This window comes from Lolium perenne, chromosome 2, assembly GCF_019359855.2.
Source record: "Lolium perenne isolate Kyuss_39 chromosome 2, Kyuss_2.0, whole genome shotgun sequence".
Classification (NCBI taxonomy): Eukaryota; Viridiplantae; Streptophyta; class Magnoliopsida; order Poales; family Poaceae; genus Lolium; species Lolium perenne.
Genome location: NC_067245.2, coordinates 103,823,124 through 103,838,114, shown reverse-complemented (window position 1 = coordinate 103,838,114; position 14,991 = coordinate 103,823,124).

Here is a 14,991-nt window from a genome sequence, read left to right as displayed (position 1 = left end):
TTCTGCCTTTTATTTCGCATTGCCTCTTTTGCTATGTGGGATGAATTTCTTTGTTCCATTAACTTCCAGTAGCTTTGTGCAATGTCCAGAAGTGTTAAGAATGAATGTGTCACCTCTGAACATGTGGATTTTTGATTATGCACTAACCCTCTAATGAGTTTGTTTCGAGTTTGGTGTGGAGGAAGTTTTCAAGGGTCAAGAGAGGAGGATGATACAATATGATCAAGAAGAGTGAAAGCTCTAAGCTTGGGGATGCCCCGGTGGTTCACCCCTGCATATTTCAAGAAGACTCAAGCGTCTAAGCTTGGGGATGCCCAAGGCATCCCCTTCTTCATCGACAAATTATCAGGTTTCTTCTCTTGAAACTATATTTTTATTCGGTCACATCTTATGTACTTTACTTGGAGCGTCTGTATGTTTTTGTTTTTGTTATTGTTTGAATAAATGCTTGTGTGGGAGAGAGACACTGTAACATCCCAAATTTCAATAAAAAGAAAGTTAGAGATTTCCAGAGAGCAAAATTTCAAACAAACATAAACTTTTTAAATTGCATATAGTACCCTGCATAGGACTTGTGCATTTGATTGATATGCCATGATAAGTGTTATTATTTGTTAGTGCTATACTCTAAAACCCTAATGTGATCATAGTAAGATCACCAACCAAATAAAACCAAAAAGAGGAAGAAATCAAATAAATGAAAAACCCTAAAACCCTCACATATGCTCTATGGCATATTTATAAATTTTGACCCTAGACCAATTTGGTCTTCACCATTAGTTTAATAATGTTACTAAACACTTATTACAACTCTTGGAATCAAAGAATCACAATTCAAATAATTTTCAAATGCAAAACTAGCTCACATATGATAATGGTCAAAACTGAAATTTATATCCTGATCACTACTTTGAGCCATTGCCATTCAATTTTCTCAAACCCAATCTTGCTAACTCTTTGCACCATTTCAAAGTCAACATCAAGGTGAACAACTTCTGTAAAGATCACCATGCCAAAATCATTCTTGATCAAGAGCTATGCTCATCCAAAGATCCAACTTTTTAACATACTCAACAATCTCCAACTTAGCCAATTTTGCAAATTCTTGAATTCTACAATTCCACCACCACCTCTAATCATCTATGGTCAAATACAACTTATCTAAACACACACATTTCAAATTGTTCAACCATTTGAATTAAGTCAAATTTGGGCAAATTCACAAATTTCCAAATTTGGCATTATTACACACTATTGCAAATAGTGATTCTACTCCACCTAATCTACCCCAACCTACACCATTTGGTCCCCTGGTCCCCTTAATCCATTTCAATGCTCAATAGAAACCTAGAGAGAGAGAGAGCAAGGCTAGACATGGCCATGCCGGCCATGTCGCCCAACCCGACGATCTCCCCTCTCTCCCATTGCTTCTCTGCCCTGGCCCTGGCGCCACAGCTCGCCACCATGCTCTCCTACGCCGTCCTAGCACCGCCACGGTCGAGCTCGACGACGACACTGGCTGGATGACGCGCGCCCAGAACACGCTCAGACGCCGCTCGTGTCGCGCGCATGCACGCCGTGGACAAGCACTGGCCACGCGCCGCGCCACCACCCTGCACTCTCCCTGGCCCCGCTCGAGAGCCGTTGAGCATCACCACGCCACCTGGACGCCGCCAGACATGGCCACGACCAGACCCTGGACCGCCGCCGCCGTAGACCGAGAAGAAGATCCCGCCGCTGCCGCCGCACGACATGGAAGCAACGCGACCCAACCAAGCCCTCCCCGACCAAGCTGTCGCCGCCATTAGCCTCGCCTGGACACGTAGAACACTGCCACGACCTCGCCTAGCTCGACCACTCGCCGAAAACGCCGCGCCATGGTCGACCACCACCCTGCCCCGCAGCACCCATGCGTTGCTATAAAAGGAGACCTCCCCTGGATGATCCAAGCACACCACCACACTCCCCACCTCTCACAGCTTCTCAACCACCTCACCACTCACCTGATTCACGCCGGAGCAAGGCCAATAGAGAGCTCGCCGCCGCGGAAGCTCTGCAGCAATCGCCGGTGAACCAGACCACCTCAGGCGACGCCACCTGTACCTGGAGCTTCGCCGTCGTCCACATCTACCCCGAGCACACTGCCATCCCTTGCTGGAGCCGCCGTAAGCCCTCCGACCCCCTACCGCCGCCGCCAGAGCGTCGGGTTCTCGTCGGAGACGATGATGAACTCGAGCCGTTCGATCTGATTCTAATCCTACGTCTCTGGTTGATCTGTACCGATTCGGGTTTAAAGAGCCGCTGACATGCGGGACCCTCTATCAGGCAGCCCACGCGGGCACAGTCGCGTGGTGGGCTGGCTTGGGCCGTTTAATTTGAATCTGGCCCAGTTAGTTTTTCCCGCCGGCCTTTTAATTCAAACTGGATTTAAACAAATTCAAATAATTCCAATACTGCCTCCACTTTGAAAATCAATAGATTCAAATTGGCCCAACCAAATTTAATGAATTTTATATTGTTGGAAAGCTAGTGAACTTATCTATAAAATGCCACTGGTACCATGACCAGATTCCTTGTAGAATTAATTTGATAAAAATAACAAGGCAGGGACTTTTCCCTATTCAAATAATTATTAAAAATCAACCAAAATAGATATTAAGTTAATTCCAACTCTAATAGCTCACATTTGACTTACACTAATTGTTTAAGCAATAAAATGGTGTGGTCACTTTGCATGATCATGCCCTAGTTTAATTAATGGATATTATGGCTAGTTTAACTAGTTGATATTGTCCAAAACTATTAAGTAATTCATATGAAGTCTTGAACTTTATTTAAATCTTGTCTCACATGAATTCATGGGATGTTTGGACCCCTGGTCCCAACTCTCTTATATGAATTACTTAGAGATTTAAATCCTATGTAGTGTTATTAAATGATATGAGGTGATCTACCTCATTTAAATCATTTTCACAAATGATGATGATGAACATTTGACTTAGGTCAATATGAGTTCATATATGATTGTTTGAGAAATTAAATCTTAAGAAGATTTCAGTGAGAGGAAATTATTCCTCAAGAACCCTATGGAAACTATCATTTACATATTAAATACAAAGAAGTAAATGCTCCTCAAACAACACAACCCATGTACTCTAATTAGATTACTTGTGTGCATAGAATAGTTTGTGTGTTTGTGATATATGGAATAGCCATTGAATTAGTGAGTAATTATACTCGTATTCAAATTTAGACGCTAGCACCGGAGAGTACACCGAAGAAGAAGGTTGCTACCAAGAAGAGGAGGAGGAACAGTTTGAGAACTACCAAGGCAAGCTAATATTCTTGCAAAGTGCAAAGCCCCTTGGGGCAAGGCACCATGAATCTTACCTTTTCTTACATAGCCTATCCCAAGTTTATACATTACAAGTTTTCTACTTGTTTTCTCAAAGATTTACTTTTATAGTTAACTTTGGTCAAGTAAAGAATGATTACTAGAGTAGTGGAGTTAGTCTCCATCAAGCAAAGCAAGATAGCACCCCTCATGATTTAGAGCTAGTGCTAATGAAATAAAACTTGACTACTCTAGATGGGAACAATGTGACTTGAAATGAATTTGAAACCTTGGAATGAGGATACATTCCATTGAATGATTTTTGAAGGTGAATATGACCAAGAGAAGATGGTGATTTTTGATAAACATGATGTTGGTTTGAATGCGATACCTTTCCAATTATTAAGTACCCCCACAATACCTGATTATGGGTAGGGCTTAGCTGGAAGTTTATGCATCTTAGTATGGGTTCGCTCTGAACACACGTCATAGGGGTTACGCTTGAGGCTGCCTCCGTTGTTGAGAAATGATGTGAAATTGAGGTAAATTGTACGGCCAAGCCCTGTGCAGTTCCCAGGTTGACAGTTGGTCTTCACTGGGAGGCCAAGCTCATGGGGAGAGGTGCTCATACTAGGATTTATAAGTGAAAGGTTATGGTTGATGATCCGCGTACTGTGTTACGATGATTCAGGGTAATCTCGACGGATGAAATCAAATGTTGTGGCACAAGTGTGCAACCTCTGCAGAGTGTCAATCTATTCGAATAGCCGCGTCCACGGTTACGGACGGTTAGAAAGGCCATACAGTTTCCGATGTCATATCTTTGAAAAATGATGTTGAAAGATGATGGTGAAATGACTTGTGGTGAATTGAATTGAAATCACCACTTGAATGGTGGGAATGACACTAATGTTCCCACTTGAGTTAGTTAGCACTTGAATAAGCTTTTCTCAAATATTGTGAACTAAAACTGGCTTTATGCAAATAAACTAGAGCTTAGCAAACCTTACTAAAATGTCTAGCACTTACATATGTATTAGTTTGCGAGTACTTAAAGTACTCACGGCTTTGTCCCTGGCTATTCAAATGGCCAGAGTATGAAGATGAACAAGGAGATGACCAGCAGGACGCCTACGACAACTAGGAGTTTTCCGACATCAAGCGTTGGCCTGTGGACTAGAGAGTCCTTGTATCTTACCCTTCCGTTATGAACTATGAACTTGTGTTTGTTCGTTGATCAATAGATCAACTATTCATGTAATATGGGTCATGTGATTCCAAACTTGTAAGACTTATGGTTTGTAATGAATGATGACTGTGATACTTAACTATTATGCCTCGCAACAACAATATTCCTGGGATTGCGATGTATGACATAATAGGCACCCGGACTTAAAAATCCGGGTGTTGACAAGTTGGTATCAGAGCCATTGTTTGACCTTAGAAGACCTTAGTTAGAATGGGCGTTCTGAAAAACTTAACTTTGAAAATCAAATGAAGAAATATTTGTGAAAATTTACTACGCTCTTGTCTTTGAGACTTTGCCAAAATTTGATGAATCATGTTCTATCTTATTTGAATCAACTTAAAATTTTGCCACACTTTGCACTCTCTAACTTACTCATCCAATTCTCTTTCAGATGGAGCCGAATGAACCCATCAACACCAAGTTTTACCAGCTTGGGAACGGAGGGAGCTTGATCTTCGAGCACGACCTCAATGCCGTCTCTGACTTCCTTGAGCGCCCACACCCCGAGTTCCACGGGGTTCAGCTGGACGACACGCCCGGAGGAGAGTTGGAGTGGGTGATCACTGCCGACTTGAGGGGCAAGATGGAGCCTCCCACCTCGGAGAGGATCCTCTTCTCCTTCCGCGAGAGCAACTGGCTCGACGGACTCGCACGTGGCCTTCAGGAGGCACTTGCGCGTCTCTGTGGACAGAACGTGGTGCGCATCCTTGCGTCGCGCTACGCACATCTTGTGAGGCGTGATGCTGCGGGAGTGCCCATGGAGCTGCAGCCGCACCCGGAGTTGAGGCACCATGCTGAGCACCTGGACTTCATGCTCTACCAGACTCAGAGGGACCTCGACGCCACTCGCGCTTACGCGAACCAGACCCATGCTCACATCACCGAGCAGGGTGAGGCGATCAAGCTACTCAACAACGACCGCAAGAGCCTTCGCCAGCAGCGTGCCAAGAAGGACGCTACGATTCGGCGCCTTCGCGCCAGGATCGCGTCACTTGAGGCCACTGTCAAGGCCCAGGAGGATCAGATTCGTGAGCTGGAGGATGACGACGGAGGCATCGACATTCAGGGAGGAGACGCCTTCCTGAGCGACGACAACGACTTTGAGGAGGACGAGAACACCGAGGAGGAGGACTACGAGTTCCTGGAGGCAGGACCCGACGACTACGTCCCGATCGATGTCGAGGATGAGGAGTAGTTGCACTAGTTCCACTTATAGTAGGTGTGAGTTGTATCCCGTCCCTTGTATCGTAGCATGAGAATGGTTCTTAAAACCATTGGAGTATGTGTGTTAGTTTGTACTATGTGTTGCATGAATGAATGAATGTTATGTTTGTCATGAAAGGATTACAAGTTTTCAAATGTTTTTAAACTTAACCAAAATGAACCATAGAATGTTCCCTCTTATCTCATGATCTTCTATATCTTCAGATGGCCCCTCCCAATCGCACCAATGACGCGATGTTGCAACTGCTGCAAACCATGCTTGCCGACAGGGAAACCGAAAGAGCCGAATGCCAAGCCAACCTCATCGCCTTGCAGAACATCGCCAACCAAGGCCATGGAAATCATGACCACCCCGGATCTAAGCTCAAGAACTTTCAGAACACCAATCCCCCGGTGTTTAGCAAGACCGAGGAACCCCTCGACGCTGACGATTGGCTCTAGACTATGGAGAACAATCTGGAGGTAGCCAGAGTGGAAGCCAACGAGAAAGTCTTGTTTGCCACTCATTATCTCGCTGGACCAGCCCGCGCTTGGTGGACAAGCACCCGTGCCATGAACGGAGGTCAGTTCATGACTTGGGAGGATTTCAAGCTCAAGTTCAGCAAGTACCATGTACCCCCGGGTCTTATCAAAAAGATGAGGGATGAGTTCCGTGAACTGAAACAAGGTCGCATGACGGTGGTTGAATACCGCGACAAGTTTCTTACACTGTCGAGGTACGCCCCTGATCAGACCGACACTGTTGAGAAGAGGAAGGAGAGATTCCTGAACGGACTGCATGATGAGATGCAGACTGTCCTCGTCAACATCCCCTTCGCCGACCTTGAAGCCCTTGTCGACTCCGCCATCCAGATGGAGGGCAAGTTAAACCAAGCCAATGAGAACCGCAAGCGCCGCATGGCGAATCAAAGTGGATCAAGCCACCCCCAAAAGTATCGCCCTAGCTCAAGCGGAGGTTTCACTCCGAGAAACAACAAGCCACCGATGCAGAACTCGCGCCCCGGTTATCAGAACCGGAGTGGAGGAAACTCCAAGCCAGGAGGCTACAACAACAACAACAACTACAACAACAACAACAACTACTACTACAACCGCGCTCCGCCCCGAGCCCCCAACCACAACAACAACAACACCAACACCGCTCCCAGAACCGGAAGCAATGTCGTTCCCGTTGCGAACAAGCAAGACAAGACCACCATCACTTGCTATGAGTGTGGTGTAGTGGGGCACTACTCCAACGAGTGTCCCAAGCGTCTTGCCAAGCTCGCCGGCAACACCGCTGCACCTGCTCAGCAGCAACGCCGTGTCTCCACCGGCAAGAAGTTCGCCCCCAACAACCCCAATAACCGCAACGGCCGCCTCTACCACATGAACGCCGAAGAAGCCCAGGAAGCACCAGATGTTGTACTGGGTATGTTTTCTGTCAACCACATCCCTGCCAGAGTGTTGTTTGATTCCGGAGCATCTCATTCTTTTGTCACCGAAGACTTTGCATCAACAAGTAAAATTCAACCCCTCAGTTTGAAGCATGTTATGATAGTTCAAATCCCCGGATCAACCACCAAAGCCAGAAAATTTTGCAAAAATGTACCAATCAAAATCCATGATGTAGATTTCTATGCCAATCTAATCATATTGGGAACAAAAGGTTTGGAAGTTGTCCTAGGAATGGACTAGATGTCCAAACACAATGGATTGATAGACTGTGCCAAGAAAGCCATAACCATGACTAGCAGCACCGGTATCGTAGTAGAGCACGTCTCTGAAAAACTACCCAGAAAATTCACCTGCAACCAAAGTGTATCCAAGCCAACTCTGGATCAAATCAGGGTCGTTTGTCGCTACCCTGATGTGTTTCCGGATGATCTACCCGGTATGCCCCCGGATAGGGATATCGAGTTTATCATCGAGTTAATCCCCGGAACTGGACCCATAGCCCAGAGAGCCTACAGCATGAACGCGACAGAGCTTGTGGAGCTGAAGAAGCAAATAGATGATATGTTGGCCAAAGGTCTGATTAGACCAAGTGCATCCCCCTGGAGATCCCCCGTCTTGTTTGTGGACAAGAAGGATGGTGCAAATCGTTTATGTACGGATTATCGTAAGCTTAACGATGTCACCATCAAAAACAAATACCCCCTACCCAAGATAGAAGACTTGTTTGATCAACTCACAGGATCCAGAGTTTTCTCCAAGATAGATCTTAGAACTGGATATCATCAGCTGAAAATCTGAGCCACCGACATTCCAAAAACTGCCTTCACCACCAGATATGGGTTGTATGAGTACAACGTCATGTCATTTGGACTGACCAATGCCCCCGCTTATTTCATGAATCTCATGAATAAGATCTTCATGAACTTTTTGGACAAGTTTGTCGTTGTCTTCATCGACGACATTCTCGTCTACTCCAAGTCCGAAGAGGAACATGAACAGCATTTGGAGACTGTCCTAGAAACCCTTAGACAGCACAAGTTGTATGCCAAGTTTAGCAAGTGTGAGTTTTGGTTGGAAGAAGTTGGATTCCTGGGACACATCTTGTCTGCAGGAGGAATTGCCGTAGATCCCGCCAAAATCAAAACTGTTATGGAATGGCAAGCCCCAACCACCCAAAACGAGGTCCGTGCTTTTCTTGGATTAGCCGGATATTACCGCAGATTTGTAGAAGGTTTTTCGAGCATCGCTCGACCAATGACCCAATTGCTGAAAAAGGACAGGAAGTTTGAGTGGACCGATAAATGTGAAGAGAGCTTTCAACAGCTCAAGAGTAGACTGACAACAGCCCCAATCCTGATCATGCCAGATATCGCAAAGCCCTTTGACGTATATTGCGACGCCTCCAAGACTGGACTTGGATGCGTGCTTATGCAAGAAGGCAAGGTTGTATCCTACCTTTCAAGATAGTTAAAGCAACATGAACAAAACTACCCAACCCATGACCTCGAGCTTGCAGCCGTGGTCTTAGCCTTGAAAGTTTGGCGTCATTACCTCATGGGTAATCGATGCGAGATCTACTCCGACCACAAAAGCCTCAAATACATATTCACCCAGAAGGAGCTAAACATGAGACAATGCCGATGGATCGAATTGATCAAGGATTACGACATGGAGATTCACTACCACCCCGGCAAGGCCAATGTGGTAGCGGATGCTTTGAGTCGACTGCCGTGCCAGTTGAACTCCATGCTCGCAACCGAACAGCCCAGCTTGCATCAAGAGTTTGAACAGTTCAGACTTGAACTTGTTAGTGAAGGATTCCTAGCTAGCATAGAACTGCAACCCACCTTGGTTAGTCAGATCAAGGAAGCCCAGAAGGACAACGCTAGCATCGACGGAATCAAGAAACAGATAGCCACAGGAAAAGCCCCCGGATTCACCGTAGACGAAGCCGGAGTTCTTTGGTACAAAGAACGTCTCTGCGTACCATCGGACTCTGACTTGAAACAAGTCATCCTGCAAAAAGCCCATGACACCCTTTATTCAATCCACCCCGGAGGTACCAAGATGTACCAAGACCTGAAGGAACAATTCTGGTGGCACGGAATGAAGAGAGAAATCGGCAGCTACATCGCCAAGTGTGACATCTGTAGAGAGTCAAGGCAGAACATCAACGACCCGCCGGACTGTTACAACCCCTCCAGATTCCAGAATGGAAATGGGACTCCGTAGGAATGGACTTCATCACCGGACTGCCCAAATCCAGCAAAGGCAATGATTCCATATGGGTAGTTGTCGATAGATTGACCAAAGTCGCCCATTTCATCGCCGTCAAAACCACTTACCAAGGCCCAAAGTTAGCGGAACTATACATCTCTAGAATAGTCGCCCTGCATGGAACCCCCAAATCGATAGTGTCAGATAGAGGATCACAGTTCACCTCAAGGTTTTGGCAGAAAGTGCACGAAGGACTAGGCACCCGTCTGAATTTCAGCACCTCCTATCACCCCCAGACCGACGGACAGACTGAGAGAGTCAACCAGATACTGGAGGACATGCTGAGAGCATGCGTACTGGAATACGGATCCAAGTGGGAAGACTGCTTACCTTACGCAGAATTCTCTTACAACAACAGCTACCAAGCCAGCCTACAGATGGCCCCCTTTGAAGCCTTGTACGGAAGGAAATGCCGTACCCCTCTGAACTGGTCGGAAGTCGGAGAAAGCCAAGTTTTTGGCCCAGATGTTCTTCATGAAGCCGAAGAGAAAGTACACAAGATCCGAGAGTACCTCAAGACGGCGCAGTCTCGACAGAAGAGCTACGCCGACAAGAGACGTCGGGAGATGACCTTTGAGATCGGAGACTTCGTCTATCTCAAGGTATCCCCTTTGAAAGGAATGCAGAGATTCCAACTGAAAGGAAAGCTCGCACCCCGATATGTCGGACCTTTCAAAGTCCTCAGCCGCCGAGGTGAAGTATCTTATCAACTGGAGTTGCCCGAAGAGATGTCGGCTGTGCACGACGTGTTTCATATCTCACTTCTCCGGAAGTGCCTTGAATTTCCTGAGAAGACCGAGGTGTTCAAGAACATCGATCACCGATCGGTGGATATCAACAAGGATCTGACTTACCGTGAAGTGCCGATTCGCATCCTGGAAGAAGCTTACCGAACCACCTGCACCCGAAGCATCAAGTTTCTGAAGATACAATGGAGCAATCATACCGAGGATGAAGCCACATGGGAACGCGAAGACTTCATGAAGAAGGAGTACCCAGATCTCTTTAGTACCTAACTTTCTTTTCGATCTCGGGACGAGATCTTTTGTAAGGGGGAAGGGTTTGTAACATCCCAAATTTCAATAAAAAGAAAGTTAGAGATTTCCAGAGAGCAAAATTTCAAACAAACAAAAACTTTTTAAATTGCATATAGTACCCTGCATAGGACTTGTGCATTTGATTGATATGCCATGATGAGTGTTATTATTTGTTAGTGCTATACTCTAAAACCCTAATGTGATCATAGTAAGATCACCAACCAAATAAAACCAAAAAGAGAAAGAAATCAAATAAATGAAAAACCCTAAAACCCTCACATATGCTCTATGGCATATTTATAAATTTTGACCCTAGACCAATTTGGTCTTCACCATTAGTTGAATAATGTTACTAAACACTTATTACAACTCTTGGAATCAAAGAATCACAATTCAAATAATTTTCAAATGCAAAACTAGCTCACATATGATAATGGTCAAAACTGAAATTTATATCCTGATCACTACTTTGAGCCATTGCCATTCAATTTTCTCAAACCCAATCTTGCTAACTCTTTGCACCATTTCAAAGTCAACATCAAGGTGAACAACTTCTGTAAAGATCACCATGCCAAAATCATTCTTGATCAAGAGCTATGCTCATCCAAAGATTCAACTTTTTAACATACTCAACAATCTCCAACTTAGCCAATTTTGCAAACTCTTGAATTCTACAATTCCACCACCACCTATAATCATCTCTGGTCAAATACAACTTATCTAAACACACACATTTCAAATTGTTCAACCATTTGAATTAAGTCAAATTTGGATAAATTCACAAATTTCCAAATTTGGCACTATTACACACTATTGCAAATAGTGATTCTACTCCACCTAATCTACCCCAACCTACACCATTTGGTCCCCTGGTCCCCTTAATCCATTTCAATGCTCAATAGAAACCTAGGGAGAGAGAGAGCAAGGCTAGACATGGCCATGCCGGCCATGTCGCCCAACCCGACGATCTCCCCTCTCTCCCATTGCTTCTCTGCCCTGGCCCTGGCGCCACAGCTCGCCACCATGCTCTCCTACGCCATCCTAGCACCGCCACGGTCAAGCTCGACGACGACACTGGCCGGACGATGCGCGCCCAGAACACGCTCAGACGCCGCTCATGTCGCGCGCATGCACGCCGTGGACAAGCACTGGCCACGCGCCGCGCCACCACCCTGCACTCGCCCTGGCCCCGCTCGAGAGCCGTTGAGCATCACCACGCCACCTGGACGCCGCCAGACATGGCCACGACCAGACCCTGGACCACCGCCGCCGTAGACGGAGAAGAAGATCCCGCCGCTGCCGCCGCACGACATGGAAGCAACGCGGCCCAACCAAGCCCTCCCCGACCAAGCTGTCGCCGCCATTAGCCTCGCCTGGACACGTAGAACACTGCCACGACCTCGCCTAGCTCGACCACTCGCCGGAAACGCCGCGCCATGGTCGACCACCACCCTGCCCCGCAGCACCCATGCGCTGCTATAAAAGGAGACCTCCCCTGGATGATCCAAGCACACCACCACACTCCCCACCTCTCACAGCTTCTCAACCACCTCACCACTCACCTGATTCACGCCGGAGCAAGGCCAATCGAGAGCTCGCCGCCGCGGAAGCTCTGCAGCAATCGTCGGCGAACCAGACCACCTCAGGCGACGCCACCTGTACCTGGAGCTTCGCCGTCGTCCACATCTACCCCGAGCACACTGCCATCCCTTGCTGGAGCCGCCGTAAGCCCTCCGACCCCCTACCGCCGCCGCCAGAGCGTCGGGTTCTCGTCGGAGACGACGATGAACTCGAGCCGTTCGATCTGATTCTAATCCTACGTCTCTGGTTGATCAGTACCGATTCGGGTTTAAAGAGCCGCTGACATGCGGGACCCTCTGTCAGGCAGCCCACGCGGGCACAGTCGCATGGTGGGCTGGCTTGGGCCGTTTAATTTGAATCTGGCCCAGTTAGTTTTTCCCGCCGGCCTTTTAATTCAAACTGGATTTAAACAAATTCAAATAATTCCAATACTGCCTCCACTTTGAAAATCAATAGATTCAAATTGGCCCAACCAAATTTAATGAACTTTATATTGTTGGAAAGCTAGTGAAATTATCTATCAAATGCCACTGGTCCCATGACCAGATTCCTTGTAGAATTAATTTGATAAAAATAACAAGGCAGGGACTTTTCCCTATTCAAATAATTATTAAAAATCAACCAAAATAGATATTAAGTTAATTCCAACTCTAATAGCTCACATTTGACTTACACTAATTGTTTATGCAATAAAATGGTGTGGTCACTTTGCATGATCATGCCCTAGTTTAATTAATGGATATTATGGCTAGTTTAACTAGTTGATATTGTCCAAAACTATTAAGTAATTCATATGAAGTCTTAAACTTCATTTAAATCTTGTCTCACATGAATTCATGGGATGTTTGGACCCCTGGTCCCAACTCTCTTATATGAATTACTTAGAGATTTAAATCCTATGTAGTGTTATTAAATGATATGAGGTGATCTACCTCATTTAAATCATTTTCACAAATGATGATGATGAAAATTTGACTTAGGTCAATATGAGTTCATATATGATTGTTTGAGAAATTAAATCTTAAGAAGATTTCAATGAGAGGAAATTATTCCTCAAGAACCCTATGGAAACTATCATTTACATATTAAATACAAAGAAGTAAATGCTCCTCAAACAACACAACCCATGTACTCTAATTAGATTACTTGTGTGCATAGAATAGTTTGTGTGTTTGTGATATATGGAATAGCCATTGAATTAGTGAGTAATTATACTCGTATTCAAATTTAGATGCTAGCACCGGAGAGTACGCCGAAAAAGAAGGTTGCTACCAAGAAGAGGAGGAGGAACAGTTTGAGAAATACCAAGGCAAGCTAATATTCTTGCAAAGTGCAAAGCCCCTTGGGGCAAGGCACCATGAATCTTACCTTTTCTTACATAGCCTATCCCAAGTTTATACATTACAAGTTTTCTACTTGTTTTCTCAAAGATTTACTTTTATAGTTAACTTTGGTCAAGTAAAGAATGATTACTAGAGTAGTGGAGTTAGTCTCCATCAAGCAAAGCAAGATAGCACCCCTCATGATTTAGAGCTAGTGCTAATGAAATAAAACTTGACTACTCTAGATGGGAACAATGTGACTTGAAATGAATTTGAAACCTTGGAATGAGGAATCATTCCATTGAATGATTTTTGAAGGTGAATATGACCAAGAGAAGATGGTGATTTTTGATAAACATGATGTTGGTTTGAATGCGATACCTTTCCAATTATTAAGTACCCCCACAATACCTGATTATGGGTAGGGCTTAGCTGGAAGTTTATGCATCTTAGTATGGGTTCCCTCTGAACACACGTCATAGGGGTTACGCTTGAGGCTGCCTCCGTTGTTGAGAAATGATGTGAAATTGAGGTAAATTGTACGGCCAAGCCCTGTGCAGTTCCCAGGTTGACAGTTGGTCTTCACTGGGAGGCCAAGCTCATGGGGAGAGGTGCTCATACTAGGATTTATAAGTGAAAGGTTATGGTTGATGATCCGCGTACTGTGTTACGATGATTCGGGGTAATCCCGATGGATGAAATCAAATGTTGTGGCACAAGTGTGCAACCTCTGCAGAGTGTCAATCTATTCGAATAGCCGCGTCCACGGTTACGGACGGTTGGAAAGGCCATACAGTTTCCGATGTCATATCTTTGAAAAATGATGTTGAAAGATGATGGTGAAATGACTTGTGGTGAATTGAATTGAAATCACCACTTGAATGGTGGGAATGACACTAATGTTCCCACTTGAGTTAGTTAGCACTTGAATAAGCTTTTCTCAAATATTGTGAACTAAAACTGGCTTTATGCAAATAAACTAGAGCTTAGCAAACCTTACTAGAATGTCTAGCACTTACATTAGTATTAGTTTGCGAGTACTTAAAGTACTCACGGCTTTGTCCCTGGCTATTCAAATGGCTAGAGTATGAAGATGAACAAGGAGATGACCAGCAGGACGCCTACGACAACTAGGAGTCTTCCGACGTCAAGCGTTGGCCTGTGGACTAGAGACTCCTTGTATCTTACGCTTCTGCTATGAACTATGAACTTGTGTTTGTTCGTTGATCAATAGATCAACTATTCGTGTAATATGGGTCATGTGATTCCAAACTTGTAAGACTTATGGTTTGTAATGAATGATGACTGTGATACTTAACTATTATGCCTCGCAACAACAATATTCCTGGGATTGCGATGTATGACATAATAGGCATCCGGACTTAAAAATTGGGGTGTTGACAGACACGCTCCGCTGGTTCATATGAACACATGTGTTCTTAGCTTTTAATGTTCATGGCGAAGATTGAAAACTGCTTCGTTAATTGTTGTATGGTTGGAAACAGAAAATGCTACATGTAGTAATTGGTA